The following is a 16,163-nucleotide window of genomic DNA, read 5'->3' on the forward strand; positions in this document are numbered from 1 at the left end:
CACCCGTTCATCCCTTTTACGAGCTCATTTTAAGACATGAGAACAAAAATGAGCCTAATCCAACACTCAAGTGGACCACACAAGAGGGGAAAACTAGGGGAAAAAATGCCTACCATTGAAACCTTCCTGGATTCCAACTTGATGTTTACACGACATCCAAACCGTTTGTAAGGTCATTTCCATTGGGATTAACTAAAAACACCAAAAACTTAGCCTGATACAAATTTTTTGTGGACATGCAAATGTTTCAATTGTGGTTGTTCAATCCGGATGTTTCCTCTTGTATGGCCCACTTGAGTCTTGGATCCAGCTCATTTTTTGTCAAATAAACTAAAATAAGGTTGCAAAAAGGATGGACATGATGGATTTATCACAAACATCAAGGTCATCCCACCTAATTCCTAATATTAAAGGCTTTTCAGGAAATCTGCATCCTTCTAACCTATGCAATAGACCTCGGTGTTGTTATATTGCTGTTGTGGGCCCCGCCATGATGTAAGTGTTATATTCACACCATCCATCCATTTGGCAAGATTATTTTATGGCATTAGCCCAAACATAAGGCAGATCCAAAGCTTAAGTGGACCACAACACAGAAAGCACTGGGGATTGAGTGTCTACCATTGAAAACATTGAAATCTTCCTAGGGGCCACACAAGTTTTAGATCAAGATGATATTTGTTTTGTCCTTTCATCCAGGTTTGTGTGACAAATAAACATCATGGTGGGCCCTAGGAAGTTTTCAAAGGTGGGCATCATTATCCCCATTGCCCTATGTGGTGTGATTCATGCTTCAGATTTGCCTCATTTTTGGGCTCATAACCTAAAATGATATCTCTAAAAGGAGAGACAGTGTGGATATCACATGGAATCGAGAACTTGACAAGTAGCAAATGGGTAATGCCGGTTCCACCAGTTTTGCATTTGTTTACATCACCCGGTTCCACTAGTTTTGCCTTTGTTTACATCGCCTGCATATATACAGTGTACTTTTCAAAATTTATTATCGAAGGTGGAAGATAGGACATGACTGGACTGTATGTTAGGGTTGTATGTGCTCAATTACATGGTACCATTTCCAAACGCACTATATGTTAGGGTTGTATGTGCTCAACTGCATGGTACCATTTCCACACGCGCGTGGGCACACACACACACACACATATATATGTTGTTGGATGTCTTAAATTAATTCAACAACAGAGTGTGTTGATGCCATCGATAGACTAGTCGATGCCATTGAGCACTGTTCGATGCTATCGAACAATTGCTCGATCCCATCAAAGAAATTGAAAATTTTCCAATTGGTTGCCGGACTATTTGGGTACATGTTTGATGCCATCAAAACTTATGTTTGATGCCATTGAGACCTATCAAAGTGCAATCGAGAAAATCTGAATTTTCATGTTTTATCTGTGGATTGTTTTGGTGCTTGTTCGATGCCATCGAAGTGGGGTTTGATGCCATTAACGGTTTGTTGATTCCATCAAGACCCATCGAAGGTCACATCAAGCATATCACATAGAGTTACGCAGAGTTGTGTATCTGCAGGATTTGTTTTCGATTTTGTTTGTGATTCTCCTAGAGGCTATATATAGGGGTGTAATTGGGATCAAAGGGTATCTCATAGCTTTTCCAATTCATTCCTCAGGTTTCAAGGGTGTATCTTGGGGTGATTCGAGGCTTGTTCGAATCAGGTATTCTCTAAACTCTTGTAATTTATTCTTTCACAGTGATTATTTGTCGCTTTGTGCTGTGGTTTTTCCCAAAAGGGTTTTTTCACGTTAAAATCGGTGTGTTTGCATTATGCTTGATTGGTGCGATTGGATTACTTCACTTGATTCATCTTTTTGTGCTTCTGTCCCCCAACAAGTGGTATCAGAGCTAGACGTTGGGGCACAGACTTGAATCTGAAAGTGAGTATCAATGGTTGTCAATCCTAAGCATGATGTTGAGAGTACTTCGGGAAAATAATTTTGAATTATGGAAGGTCAAGATGATTGACCTATTAGTTCAACAAGGATTGGACAAGGTCCTTGAGAAGCGACTGAAATCTATGGATGACGATGAATGGAACAAACTGGATAAGAAAACGAGAACCTCCATTCAATTGTGCCTAACTGATGAGGTTCTTTACAGGGCCATGAGAGAGAAAATTGCGACGAGTCTATGGGTGAAGTTAGAGGATATCTATGCGAAGAAATCCCTTGAAAATTGCCTATACTTGAAACTGTAGTTGTTCAATTTTAAGATGACAGAGGGAGGAGATGTTGAAGCCCACATCAACAATTTTAATAAGATGATTTACAAATTACTGGATGTGGAGGAAACAGTTGGGGATGAAGATCAATCATATATTTTGTTAAATTCTCCCCCAACTTCGTATGAGTCTTTTAAAGACACCTTGTGCGCCGGTAAAACGTCTTTTAGTGTTGATACCATGATCTCAGCCTTTCAAGGAAAGGCGATGAGAAAGAAAAATGGTAATATGGGGGGCCTCTACCAATGGATTGTTTACAAGGGGGCAGAATTCTGAGCGAGACACTGGATCTTCTTGATCAGGATCCAAAGGGTAATGACAAAGGTAAATTGAAGTGCTGAAAAGGTGGGATGTCAGGGCACATGAAGAAAGATTGCACAAATCCTAAAGCAAGTAAAGTGAGCTCAGAGGCTTCTTCTAGGGAGGCCAACACTGCCACATCTGATGAAGGTACAAACGGAAGTGATGTGTTATCAGTGTCTATGATCGGACACTTATACGATGATCGTAGGGACGAGTGAATTTTGGACACTAGGGCTTCATATCACATAACTCCTCATCGGAGTTGGTTCACCAGTTACAGAGAGTGCGATGGTGGCCAGATATTTATGGACAATGATAATGCATGTAATGTTGTAGGTGTTGGTACGGTGCACATCAAGATGTTTGATGGGATTAAGTGTACCTCGATTGGGGTGGGGCTGTTGAGTGTCAAATATTGCATATTTCCCCCTTGTTATTCATTGGTTTTGGGAACATAAATACGCTTAATGGATCTATTTTCATATGTTTTCTCTTACAAGGTGATTTTAAGAGCCAAGGAGAAAAGAATGCTTAAAGAGAAGATTTATGCTCAAAAGATTACCAAATAAATATTTAGAGATTTAGAGGTATTTAATGAAGAATTTAAATGGCAAAGATCCAAGAAGTGCAAGGATGAAGAAAAGACTAACGAAATCATAAGTACTACAAGAGAAAATACAGACTGTTCGGTCCGACCTAAATTTGATAGATTTTCTGCATGGAATTTTTAGATTCGACTTCGGTTCGACAGAAGGTGACTTCGGTGCGATTGAAGCAAAGCTTTTTGTGAAAATTTAAGGCATTTCAAAGTCGATGCGAGCAAAGCTTATAAATATGAATCTCTTATTTGTTTCTAAGCATGAGTTAGGGTTGGAAAAGTGGAGCAAGGTGTTGGAGAACTTCAAGGAGTCCTTCCTTCTTTTCCAATCTTCTTCTTTTAGTTAGTTTTTATGTTTTGTTTAAGATTTTTAATTTCAATCATGTCTTTGGTTGGCTAATCTCTAAGAGGTGAAGCTTGTAGCTTATTTTAATACTTTTGTTTCTCTTATTTATGTTCATGATCTTTATGTTGAATATTTTATAGTTTATGGTTTAAATTTTAAAAGTATTTTGATTATTACTTTGTTCTATCGTCGACTCCGGGCACGATGGATGCTTAGGAACTTCATGAATGCTTTCTTTTCTATTTAGTAATTATTTAATTTGTAAAATTCTTTAATCTACCATTGACTACATGCATGGTAGATGCTTAGAACTCTCTATAGTCAATTCAATAAGCATTTTATACATGGATCATTACTATGGATGTTTAGAATTTGTTTTGAAACAGTTTATGATGTTTTAACCACTCTATTATCCAATTGGATAGATTAGGACTTCGATTCTAGTTGAAGCATTGATTGAATTAAGTGAGGATGTATTGGAATAACTACAAGTGGATCCTTGGCACTCTAATTCCCATAATCGGATAGTTCCAATTCACAATATCCTTTCAATTGCAGTTTAAGTTTAGTTCTAGTTCTAATTCTTAATTAGTTCAGAAGATTACACATACTTCAGTCCCTGTGGGTATGACCTCGGTCTCACCGAGATTATTAATAGATCTCAACCCTACGCTTGGGGTATAAGTGAACAGATGCATGTTCCTGATATGAAGAAGAGTTCGATATCTCTTGATGCACTTGAGGCAATTGGGTGTAGATTCACCGGTTTCAATGGTGTCCTTAAGATTTCAAAAGGGGCACTCATAATTATGAAAGCACAGAGGCACGAAAATCTTTATAGGTTAATCGGGAGCATTTTAATAGGTGGAGCCATAGCAGCTGTAACGAATTCCATATCTGCACATATGTGGAATGCACGTCTAAGCCAAATGAGGGAGCGGGGCATGAAGGTACTTTCTGATCATTGTTTGATTCTAAGTTTTAAAAGTTTTAATTTGAATATATACGGACATTGGATATGGTAAACAATCTAGGTTATCTTTTAAATCTGAAAAATATTTATGTAAGGGTGTGCTTAATTATGTGCATTCTGATGTATGGGGGCCATCACCTGTGGTTTCTACTGGAGGGTCCTAATGGTTTGTCACATTCATTGACGACTACTCTAAGAAAGTATGGGTTTATTTCTTAAAAAATATATCCGATGTTTTCACCAATTTCAAGCAATGGAAAGCGATAGTAAAAAAGCAGTTAGGGCGAAATGTGAAAGTTCTAAGGATAGATAATGGTGGTGAATTTACTTTAACCGAATTTAACCAATTCTGCAAGGATAAAGAGATTATAAGGCACAACAAAATGCGCCACATGCCTGAGCAAAATGGTGTTACTAAGTGGATGAATTGGACTCTCTTGGAGAGGGTTCGATGTATGATTAGTAATGCTAGGTTGAGCAAGGACCTATGGATAAGGCCGTTAACACGGCTTGTTATTTGGTGAATCGGTCCCCTTCTACAGCGATTGATAGTAAAATTCTAGAGGAAGTATAAAGTGGTCAGCAGGTAGACTACTTGGGGTTGCGTGCATTTAGTTGTGAAGTTTACTCTCATGTATCGTCAGTTGAGACAGATAAGTTAGACCAAAGAGCTAAAAAGTACATCTTTGTTGGCTATGATGGTGGTGTGAAAGAGTATAAGCTATATGACCGGGTCACACGAAAAATCATCATTAGCTGTGATGTCAAATTTGACGAATGATCCTTATTCTGTAAGGATGAGCAAGAGGAATCAGAAAGGTTGATTGTGGCCGTTTAGGTTAATATGGGTGATACTCAGGCTGATACAGATATGCAAATAGAGGTACATGAGCAGGTAGAGTAGTCACATATGAGAAGGAATTCGCTAGGGGATCACAAATTATCGATGAGATACATGGATGACTTTAATATTACATACGCCCTCATTACGGATGAGAGGGATCCTACTACTCTTCAAGAGGCTTTTGATGAGCCAGATGCAGAAAAGTGGAAAGCGGCTATGGATGATGAGATGGACTCCTTATATAAGAACATGATGTGGGACCTGGTAGAGCTTCCCATGGGCCGAAAAGGGATCAGGTGCAAGTGGATCTTCAAGAAAAAAACATGATATGTATAAGGCAAGGTTGGTGCGAAGGAATATGATAAGAGAGAAAGTGCCTATTTCATTGAGATATTTACGTAGGTTGTGAAGCAAGTGTCTATCAAATTCGTATTGGGGCTAGTTGCCCAATACGATCTCAAGTCAGAGTAAATGGACATGAAGACTGCATTCCTGCATGAGGAATTGGAAGAGCCAATTTACATGAAGTAACTAAAATGCTTCGAAGTAAAATGGACAGAGAATAAGGTTTGTAAGTTAAAAAGATCGTTGTACGGCTTGAAACAGTTGCCCAAATAAAAAGAACTAAACAACAGCCATCTTCATGTGTGGACTGTTCATTACCTCATGGAGCCTTCCAACTCTTAGACCACCATCCCATGTAGGGAAGTAAATTCTCCTCAAAACTACCCAATGGTTCTTGAGCTTTCTGTCCTTCCCTCCCCAGAAAAATCTAAAAAGCACCCTTCAATTCTTTTTAATCGGGATGCTTGAGAGGACATGTTTTATAAGCACCAATTTGCCAGCCTTGGGTAGTTACACTACCAGAAGCAGAGAAAGCTAACCAAGTTGACTAAGAATCAGCCGTTTACCTCGACTTTGAACCTTGATATTATTCCTGTCTACCCCTATGAGGTAGAGCCAAGAGTCATGATATCCTCATTCCACCTAGCTAGCATATGCTTTATTTTTGAGGTGATAGCTGTAAATGATCGAGAGTGGGTTCGGTCTCGAGAGGCCCTGACAGTGCGAGATTTGATTGGTCCAGCTACGCGTGATGTTGGCCAAATACAGGCTGTCAGTGGGCCAGGCTGGCCCAATGGGTAGAATTCTAGGCCTGGCCCACCTCAGGTAAGGTTCGGGTTAGAGTATCAACATTGAGGGCCCAGTTCATTCTTAAAAGTCAAACCCGTTTCTCAAGTGGGTTGGGCTTGGACTCAGCTGTCTTAAACCCATTAGTCCTGCTTAGCCGTTAGTTTTAAAAACAAAAAATTCCCTTCCATCCCTATTAGGTAGTAATGTAATGGAATACTACCATCATTCCTCCAAAACATCATTTGATAAATGACTGAAATCTGCTGGATTCATATGCCTCTCAAACTGTGAAGTCTTTTTGAATGTAAATAGCCTCTGTTGCCTGAATCCAGAGACGATTGCAGTGAGGATTTGTGATCGTAAGCTAATAACCTGTATCACCCTATACTTTTAATACTTGGGTGTTACCATTGAAAATCTAGAAAGTTTTTAGGCACGTGAGAAACACATAGTATAGATATCTTTGAATCAAGTCTAAGGTCATTCTATGAGTCCATTGACATATAAGAAGGTCCTACTCACCAATCACTTTATAAAATAAAAAATATATAACAACCCAATAATCCCTTATGTACATCATAAGGTACACATCCAGCTAGCAAGATCGCAATCAAATCATATATTTTGGGCCTCTAACCCTTATCTTAGAATGAAAACAAATCCAAACCACCCAAATTAGATTAGTAAGTTGGGGGCATCTTGTAAGGACCCAAACTGTCCACCTAGTGGACCATTAGACCTTAAAACATCTTAAATTTGGGACCAAATCATTATATCCACCGTTCATTAGACATAGATCCCTTAACCTAACAATCCACAACTTGATCTCTCACTTAAAATGGAGCCTGGGACATTCAGAGTATTGATGTTCAGATTCGAAATGATTCGACTAGTAAATTGTTGATAAATGTTAGCTAGATGCCTTCCAATAGTCATAAGACTATGAACCAGAAATTTAAGCAGATCCAACCATTAGATTGTCTGGTATCAATGATTAATTATCAAAAGGTACATCGGGTAGCCTTTTCAAACATCCAAACCACAAATTATCGGGCCATTATACTCAATTTAATGATCCATCACTCGATCATTGTGATTGGACCCTAAGATCATCAAATCTACTAAGGATTTCCATATAGGTAGGGCTAAAAACCCCAAGAATCACTAATGAACAGATTAGGAAAAGATTTGACTGCCAAATCTCCAATGATTATCGGATATTGTCATTTAGACGCAAAAACCCAATATTATGGCCCACCTAAGCTTTAGATCTGTCTGATCTTGAGTTAGAGGTCCCTATTGAGTCCTCTAAAGTGAATGGATGGTGTGGATTCGAAAAATACATCATAGTGGACCCCCACACAAGTGTTGTGTGCACCAGGGATGGTTCTCCTGTAACACACTGAACTCGTCAATACGGTTTGACCATGTTGACTCGATGAAAATCTGAAAAGAGGATTTTCCTCTCCTTTTCTTTCGTTTCCTGCCGCTCGTGGTTTGAACGGATAGCACCTTTTGGGTTCGATTGTGGCCCACCATCACGGGCCGCTACTCTAATCCGAACCGTCCATATGTTTTAGTTAGTGGGCCTGACCAAAACCCAAGATCTTTCATGGGAATTCGTGCCCATGCATGGACGTAAATCCAGACATAGAAAGCCGGTGTATGCGGTGAGATCTTCCTAAAAATGGAAACCCATTTTTCGCTGCCAACTTGGCAATCCAAATGAGTCATCCTTGTGCGATCTTAGCCGTTTATCAGGGTCACTCTCTGTCATCTAGAATCCCGTGGATTAGGTTTTCTTACCTAAAGAGATTGCCTCAAGGAACCTTTCAGTTTCTGTTTGTTGACGCAATCTCGACCGTTAGTCAGCTTCTAGAAGCCTCTTTGATGAATCCTAGACATCCAAACTAGGGCATTAGGAAACCTGTACAGATATGATAAGGAGATCTCGGGAGAAAACTCGTCAGCCTGAGAAGATAGCGTGCAGCATGAGAAAATCTCGCGTAATATCAAGGTGTCCATATGTTCATCCAAAATGTGGGTCCCACAGTTTTTTAGGATCAAATCCATACCATCCACATGAAAGAAATCCAAAGAACAATCATCCGTTGATGATCCACCATTAACAGCTGGATCATCTCCTTTGTCTAACCAGAAAACCCACCACTTGGTTGGGGGTCACTTATGATGATCTGAAGCATACATTTAGTGGGCTGTAGTGCCAAAAGTTCATTTATAATCTCATATTACAGCTATGCAAGCTAAATCTAGTTCAATCCTCATAAAAACTTACTGGTTAAACAACTACAATTGTAACTAATCCTATGATTAGTTAGCGTCTGATGCGGATTTCCTGCGAAAGCCTTTCGTAGGAGGTTCCTGCGATGAAAACCTAGGTGGGGACCTCTGTGATGTTTGTGAGAAATCCACCCCGTCCATTAGTTTTGTGACATTATTTTGGGCCATGGGACCAAAAACGATCAGGATCCAATACTCAAGTGAGCTGAAAATGTGAGGATTAAACGTCCACAGTTGAAATATTCATGGAGCCACGGAAGTTTTGAATCAGTCTAATATTTATGTTTTTAGTTCATCCCAGCAGGAATGACATTATGAACGGTATGGATGACATGTAAACATCACCGTTGACCCCAGGGAGTTTTCAACAATAGGAATTTCCTTACCCACCTTTTCCTTTAGTGAGGCCCACTTAAGTCTTGGATCCCTCTAATTTTTGGTTTCAAGTCCTAAAATGAGCTCACAAAATGGATAGACGATGTAGATTTCTCACGAACATTACGATGGGTCCCCACCTAGATTTCCAGCATAGGAACTTCCTGCGAAAGGCTTTCGTAGGAAATTCGTGTTTGCGTCTGAATCTTCCAAAAAGGAATTAATAGAGCCTTTAAAAGGCTACCTCTTATGGCAACATTTTCCAAAAGAGGAAAGTGAGAAAGAGAGAGATAGAGAGAGAGAGAGAGAGAGAGAGCGATTGCGCCGTTTCGATTACCGTATCGAGTTGAGTCGACTCGATGCGAGTCACTGCAGGTTCGGGCTGAGTCCAGAGCTCCATCCAGTCTCCCTAAACGATTCGAATGAAGAAGAAGAAGAAAGGCAAAGGAAGAAATGAGAAGTAGAAGGGAGAAATCAGAGAGAGGGAGAATCAAGTTCGGCGCTAAGTTCGTGCCACAACAACTTGTCCGAGTTGTAGCTCTAGTCGGGGTGAAAACAAGCTCCACCCAGTCATGGAAAGCTGAGCAAGAGGCTAAAAGAGGAAGTGAGAGAGGGTGTGGGTGACAGGGACGCAGTCCGAGTCCTGACCAAGTTGATGTTACGAGTCTGCTGTCGAGTCTAGATTTTCTTTGGTTGAGTAGAGAGAGAGAGAGAGAGAGAGAGAGAGAGAGAGAGAGAGAGAGAGAGAAGAAGAAGAAGAAGAAGAAGAAGAAGAAGAAGGAAAGAAAAAAGGAGAAGAAGATAGAGGAAAGGAGAGGGGGTTACTGTTGGTTCAAATCCACCACTCGCAGGCCACTTGCCGAGTTGAATCAACCACCCCCTACTAAGGATGGGTCGAGTGATACCGTCCAAGACCCCTCTCCACTCTGGAATCCATCATTGTGGCTGGAATTCCTTTCCCTCATTGTTGTCCAAGTTGGGTTCAAACGTTAGTCGGGTTCGAGTTGTGCAACTCGTCCCTGAGTTGGTTCAGTTCAATCCACCGAGTCAGCCCACATTAGTCACCTGTTTTGACCGAATGATGGGTGAACTCACTTGCTGCAGGCATGGTAGAAGATGAGTTAGAAGAAGGAGAGATGTCGAACTCAAAGTGCGAACATCCAATTCTAACAACACAGAAATAATCCAACCCTAAGGTGAGGATCACCCTACAAGCTTTGCTACATCATGATAATTAGCCTTATTCATTTATCTTCGTTCATTATATTAATTGATTGCTTAATGTAGTGTTAAGTAGAGATGATGATAAATGTAGTCTCTAAATGGGTAATTATTTATAAATAAATGATGATTGGACTTAAATTCAAATGTCTGAACATGCTATGGATCTCAAATACCTCTGTTTTAGGTTAAGATTTACATTTTATATGTGTAAGTGTTATTGAGATGTTATGTGACTTGTTTTACTATTTGTGATGACTTGATGGTATTTCTGGAGGTCTTCGAACTAGTGGCCATTTTGTCTATCAGATTGAATGAAAATTCTTTATTGTGGCCATCTTGTGGAACCTCTGTGCCTATGTGACTTTTAGGGAAAATCCCTTTCTATCACATCCTTGAATTGAATATTGCCCATTATGGCTTTTATGGAATTATTGCCCATTGTGGCTTTAATGGATTTTATTCGTATAACCTTGTTATGGTAAGTTTCACTTATTGAACAACGATTGACCACAAGTTGAAGAGATCACCTTTAAAACATCATATTTGTTAGATTCTGTTGAGTTGAAAATAGTGATATGGGATATTATGCCGAGTTGTTGGCCTATATTGGGTGACGAACCCTTATAGTGGCCTTTAAATTTTCATAAATTGACTGTATGCAATTGGAATAATAATGGTTGGGGCTAATCATGCATCTCATGGCATGCAGACTTTACCGGGTAGTCGACACAAGACGTGGGGTTTTCTTGAGTCACTACGGGCTGTACCGTAAAGTATTTTACCTGGTGATCCTAAGTTTTTGGCGCGTGCATTCGACTACCATGGGTCGTCCTTTTCGCATGGACTTTTCCGAGTGTCTAGTTTTCTTTGTACGTATCATATAATACTCTTCCAGGAAGCTTGGTCACCCTGGGTGGCATAGTCTTTTTCGGGTGACTAGTATCCCTTGGACGTACCTTAAGTACTTTTTCGTGTGGCTAGTTCTCCTTGGACGACCTTTTTGCTAGCTGGATGTGCATCCCCACGTCTATGAGCATGTGCATGCATTCATGCATTTAAACAAGAATGTCTTTGTGGAATTTATTCAATGTATGCATATCTGATAAACTCTGTCTTATTACTATGATGGTCATTATGAAATATTCATTATAAATTGTTCCTGACAATTATGCTTAATTATTGGGATGTTTTGATAAATCTTGGGGGTTATACCTTACTAGGATAACCATTGACGCTATCAAACCATATTCAGTGTACAGGAGACATAACTGATGCACATGTTGGTGCTCATGTGGCGTATGAGGAGTTAAATGACCTTGCAGCTCTAGTTTATAGATTTCATTCCTGTTTAATTTGTATTTTTAAAGACTTAAGGCATTGGTTTATATAAGCTTTCGGGCAGCCACTCGAATATTTTGTTATGTATCTTTGAACTCCTTTTATACTTGATTTGTTTATATTTCGCTAAACTGTTAGCTCTGATATAGAAAAGAAAAAAAATATATGAAATTTGGGCTATCTTTAAAGGATAACACTTGGGTTTTTGGAAACCGATTAGTGTACTCGGGTTTTAGGAATCAGGGTGTTACATAACCATTGAGAGTAGTGGTGGTTTGAGGTGTATTTAGCCATCGTACACTTGGAATTACTCCTCTTTATAGCTACTATCTAATGGCGTTCCCTCTTCGATTGCTTCTATCTCCTCTCAATCTCTTGAAAGGAATTTTTTCTGTCCAAACAGGTAAAGCGTAGCTCAAAGGAGGGGTGGGGTTGCATCCATCCTCTCACTGCTCGATTTCACACCAACCAAGAACAACTTTCATCGTTAGGGATCATTTGGCTCCCTCACTCGGGATTCATCACACCCAATCCTCATTTGAAACCTAGAAATCTCTAGCCACTTTCTCTCTCTCAGAGATCTTCCATGGAAACTCTCATCTGAAAAACCCTAGGCGATCCAACCGGAGAGACCTCAAACTCCCCAATCTCTATCTCCACCTCCCATTCCTCCTTTGAATTCTGCCACAACTGGTAAGGTTCCTCAAGTAGTCAAAATCTTGAATCTTAAGGGTCGACGTTTGATGTGGGTTGTCCATCATGTGGGGCCACCTTGATATGGACCATCCATAGTGTAGGGCCCAATTAACTTCAATGTCCATTGTCGAGCTCACCTTTTGACACAAGCAAGAGCGTGAAATAACAATGAAGAAGATTCTTTGAGTAGTTGAAACCTTTAATCTAGAAAGTAGTTTTTGAATTTCTAAGAAATAATAAAAGAGAAAAGTCAAATATTTTATTAAATAAGGTTTAATGAGTATGATTTTTCAATTTCACTACTAATAAAGAAAAAAATAAAATCGTAATTCGAAATTATCTAACAAAATTCTAACCCTAATTGAAACCAGAGTTGTACACGAGTTGAATCGAGTTGAGCTTGGAACAGCTCGGCCAATGGCTAACTCCACCTCGAACTTGGCATGGCTCGGTCCTCGTACTTGACTGGCCAGCTTAGCTCAGTTTGGTTAGCAACTCAGGCCAGCTTGAGCCGAGTTCAAGACTTTGTGACATTTTCTCAAACATATAGAATGCATCTTCAATTTATCATAGAATGCAAAACAGTAACGGACTTTATAAGTATTTCATCAAAAACTCGGCGAGCAACAATAAAATCAAGATATGAGGGTAGTCTTATAATGTAAAATTTTCTTTATATAGTTATTTGATTCATATCCATTCCTTCCTCACTATCAGCAAATCCTGCGGAGAATGTACGCATGCGAAACAACACTTTGTTGAGTCATTTCATCAAACACTTGGCAAACAACATCAATGTTAAAAAATCGAGTCATCAAGCCAATTCGATCTGAGTTGATTCAAGTTGAGGTTCAATCCGAGTTGAATTGAGCTCGAACTCAGCTTAGAATTTTTTCAAGCTCCAAAAACTAGCTCGACTTGGTTCAAATCCAATTTCAAGCTGAGGCGAGTCGAGCTTTTTCGAGTCGAGTCGAGCAAGCTGACTGAGCTAACTCGACTTGTGTACATCTCTAATTGAAAGTTATCCAAAATAGTAAAGCTCATCTAAAGTTTAATTTGCCAAAAATAGAAAGTATAGATAAACATTGATGGAAGAGTCCTGACATGATTATAAGTAATTTCTAAAAAACAAAAATTCTAAAACTCTAAAAATAAGGAGATACGACAAGAAGCATGTGTTTTCCTACGAAACGGAAGTATGCGACTGACTATGTGGGTTGGTTGACCTTGGATGGCCCGCTGCACAAAGATTAATTGCTTGTGCATCACGTAACTATACCCAAATAAAAAGTTATGGCAAATTTATGGTTCACACTTTGAATGGCAATATATCCCTATCCTTAATGAATTTCTTCAAACTGGACAACGCACTTGGGGCTAGTTACGTCATACCCTACATAGGACTAGGCTTGAATTTGACGAACTACTTCCGTTTTCGTTTGACCCTCTTTTGGTTCAGCCATGCTAATAATGCATCCATGCTAGGTCCTACATTAGCTTCGATATGGGTCGTCCATCATGTGCAGATGCACCGTTCTCATTATAGCAAATCTAAAACCATTAAGGGGCATTAACAAATGCAATGTAGGCCTCAAAACACTGAATGGTGCAAATCCAAGATACTGTCCAAGTACTGGAAAAGAAATGATTGCCAGATCTGAGGGATGGTGCTTTAGAAACACCATTAATACAGGGGCATTTTCATATCGGGCTCGAGTGGGGTAGCTTATGGGATGCAAGGACACACTCATGATGGGTGGCCCCTATGAGTCGGGCCCCACCCTTGTGAGGTAGGTGACTCATGTGAGGCGGTACCCATGTGATTTGGGGCCCACGAGGGGGGCTCGGCTAAGGTCCTAACCCATGAGATGTGGGGCTTGGGCTATGAGATAAAGGGATTGATTCGCCATGCTCTATTAGTTCGAGCTTTTAAAGAAGGTGGTTAATTGTCTTGCATGAAATTGGTATCAGAGCGGGAGGTCTCGTGTTTGCGACTCCTCGCCAGAGGTGATTAATGCAGGGATTGTGATTTTAGGCCCACAAGGGGGGTTTGGCCGAGGTCCTAACGGATGAGATGTGGGGCTTGGGCTATGAGATAAATGGATTGATTCACCATGCTCTATCAGTTCGAGATTTAGAGAAAGTGGTTAATTGTCCTGCATCAAATTGGTATCAGAGTGGGAGGTCTCGTGTACGAGACTTTGCACTGGGGCAGCCCCACTTATACCATTGCTAAAATTTCAGCATAGTAATTTCAGGTTGTTACATTACTGATTTTTTAGCTTGTAATTTTCGGATTACACTCAGTCCTTGTGTATGCCCACATTATTAGCCGCGCCTTAAGGCAAATTATAGAAAGTGATGATTGGCGCATGAATTCAAGTTTCCACACTTATACCAAGTGTGGTGGCAAAAATTACAAGGTGATCATTGATAGTGGCAGTTGCATCAATGTGGCGTTTGCTCGTATCGTGGACCACTTTGGTATGCTAGTCGTTCCTCACCCCAAGCCCTATTGAGTCTCATGGGTTGATGCATCTTCACTTCCGGTTTCTGATGTTTTGCCTATAGATATAGGCCACATCATTTTGGGCAGCCTTGGTTATATGACAGGGACGTAACACTCCTTGGTCACTCGAAAATGTATTCGTTTCTATATGAAAGTAAAAGGATTGTCTTGAAGCTTCTCCTGTCCAAAAGCACCTCAGAAAAGGAGGACATCAAAAAATGTGTTCCTGAAGGTATGACAAAGCTTTAGCTTAGGTATCTTCCTATAGTTAATGCCAAAGAGTCTGAAAGAGAAGTTAAAACTGATTAGACGTTGTATGTCGGTGTGGCAAGTGAGGTCACACCTAAGGTTATTATGGACATGCAACCTGAGGTTACAATCGGGGATAGTGTAGAGTTACCATATGAGGTGAGTCCGATATTGGAGGATTCTAGTGTTGTTATTCTAGAGGACATACCGGATGAGCTTACACCCGTGTCGGACATTCACGCATTAACTCTACCAAACCTTCATCATGATCAAATGAGTCCTAGGGAGGAAGTGAATTTGGAAAGACAAGTAGATGAGTCTAGGACCCCTATAGATTGCATACCCATGTCTATGTTCCATAGGTCTTCAAAGTTTGCACATGCATCTATGCAACATATGCATGACTTGCATGTGAAGATTAGAAAAATAATCAATACAAGTAATGAAACATACAAAATGATTGCTGACTCACACTATATGTTTAAAGAGTTTGTTATGGATGATGAAGTCATGATTAAAATACGCCAAAAAATGTTTCCACAAAGAACCACAAAAAAATTAAAGGCTCATAACTCTGGACCATATAAAATATCGAAAAGACTGGGTTCGAATGCTTACTTAACAGATCTTCCACCTAACATGGGTATCAGTTCCTCATTTAATGTATAATACAAGGCCCGTTTCATGGACATTCCTTTAACTCTCATATGAACTTTGATGATGTTGCCTCTGACCTGTCCCATAACTCATGGCCATTACCTGATCCCTCTTCTCAACATTTACCATCCATACCTACGAGAAGAGAGGATATAGAGGATATCTTAGATGAAGAAGCAGTTTTCACATGACATGGATGTTACCAGGAGTACCTTGTCAAGTGGAAGGATAGACCAAAGTCAGACAGTACATGGATCACAGAGGCAAAACTTTAACGACGAGACCCAAATCTCCTCGAGCATCATTGCAGCTTTATTTCGCTAGAGGCGAAATCTCCTCAGCCGAGGGGAATTGAT

Source organism: Magnolia sinica, chromosome 18 (assembly GCF_029962835.1).
Source record: "Magnolia sinica isolate HGM2019 chromosome 18, MsV1, whole genome shotgun sequence".
NCBI lineage: Eukaryota > Viridiplantae > Streptophyta > Magnoliopsida > Magnoliales > Magnoliaceae > Magnolia > Magnolia sinica.